The 1,861-nt window shown below is 33.9% G+C and overlaps 1 protein-coding gene across 1 annotated transcript in view; it reads right to left on the minus strand.

Annotated features, from left to right (window-relative positions):
• The window catches only part of LOC119597752, a 19,887-nt gene that overhangs the window by 2,793 nt on the left and 15,233 nt on the right, over nt 1–1,861 (minus strand). The window lies entirely within an intron of this gene.

The following is a 1,861-nucleotide window of genomic DNA, read 5'->3' on the forward strand; positions in this document are numbered from 1 at the left end:
TTAAACGCGGCTTTTTGTTTTTTAAATGTATATAAAAATTCTCTGTACTTAATACGGCCGCTTTACGCAGGGGAGACGGCGCGCCGTGGGCTGGTGAGCCGGACGAGCATACTGGCTAGGTTCACTACGCACAAAAATTGTTAAGAATAGAATATTGAAAAACCAAAATATTTCAGTAAATTGTGTTACTAATGATAAAATATTGAAAATAAGCCGAATTTTCACAGTCTGTTATCACAAATTTACAAGAAAAAATGTTCGCATCATCTCGCTTTCCTTCTTCCCCAACTGATATATGTCTTATTTTATCTTACGACTGTGTTACCTTTAGGGAACATTTGTTCATTATCGAAAGGAAAAATGATCCTAGAAATCTGAAGGTAATGTTACACTTTCGTCCGCCTGTCAGCCATTTGCATTGAGCGGATGTCAACAAAACTATAACGGTACGATGGTATACTGTCAAATTATTGCATTTCATGCAAAGATTCATACATTATTTCTCAACAGAACCACTTTTAAATATTTTAAATGATGAGACATACGATGTTTTTCATTGAATATCCTTGTAAAATAGGGTGCGTCTTATATGCCGGCAAATACGGTGTATTATATATTATATATATATATATATATATATATATATATATATATTTTATATATATATATATATATATATATTATATATATATATATATTATATATATATACATATATATGTATGTATAAATATATATATATTTTTTTTTTAACTGTAGGTTCATGTCTGAGCCGCCGTGGTCACAGCATGATACTTAATTGTAGTTTTCATGTTGTGATGCTCTTGGAGTGAGTACGTGGTAGGGTCCCCAGTTCCTTTCCACGGAGAGTGCCGGTGTTACCTTTTTTAGGTAATCATTCTCTCTATTTATCCGGGCTTGGGACCAGCACTGACTTGGGCTGGCTTGCCCACCATGTATGTATGTTGGTATGTGATATGTCTGCAGGTATTTTCTTCACCTCTAGAAATACTTACTATTATTACATATTTACATACCCAATAAAGAATGAGTAGGTAAATTGTGAATTTGAGACATCTAAAAACGTTGGGAAGCTTAATCATAAACAAAAAGAAATCCATGAGCGTCACTATTACCAGGCGGATATTTTTTTGCTCTTACTACTGATCATACATACACTGTTCATTCTTTGCAATGAGCAGTATTGTCATAGTTAATATTTTCCACAAATGATTTCATAAAGCTATATTAACTAGCTTATTAACTAATACATGGGCAATGAATTTATCTTTGTTGTTCATTAAAGAAAAGTGTCAAAGTTCGCCGCTACATTATTTTTAGGTATATTTCATGGAACGTGATTATTAGCCTTATGTATATTAAACATTCCCACTGCGACTGTTGAGTCTCTAAAGAATATACACTATATTTCACTGGTTAATTGTTGGAGGTTCTAGTGTAAGGAAAGGGAAAGTATCAGGTTCCATGATTGCATCCATCCTTTATTGACGCTCCATCGCTTCTTGCGATACAGATCTTGGGTCAGCGGATTGCTGCCTGTGCTGCCCAACATGTACAGTAACACTCTGATATAAATCTTACACCCCAACATTGATTTATTGACAGGTAGCAATGTTTCTTGCATTCGCTGAATTCTATCTAAGAACTGATCATTACAATTTCCTTAGTACTTAGCTTATGCCGTTAAAAAAAGAAATCAATGCAATGCGAGAGCTGAATTCAAACTGTTTTCATCATTTCCACTGCCATAATTGTGGAACGCTAATACGTACTAAAAAAACATAAAAGAAATGTCATATTATCAATATGGAGGAGAATGTCACAACTTAATTGGGTCAATC

Source organism: Penaeus monodon, chromosome 40 (assembly GCF_015228065.2).
Source record: "Penaeus monodon isolate SGIC_2016 chromosome 40, NSTDA_Pmon_1, whole genome shotgun sequence".
Classification (NCBI taxonomy): Eukaryota; Metazoa; Arthropoda; class Malacostraca; order Decapoda; family Penaeidae; genus Penaeus; species Penaeus monodon.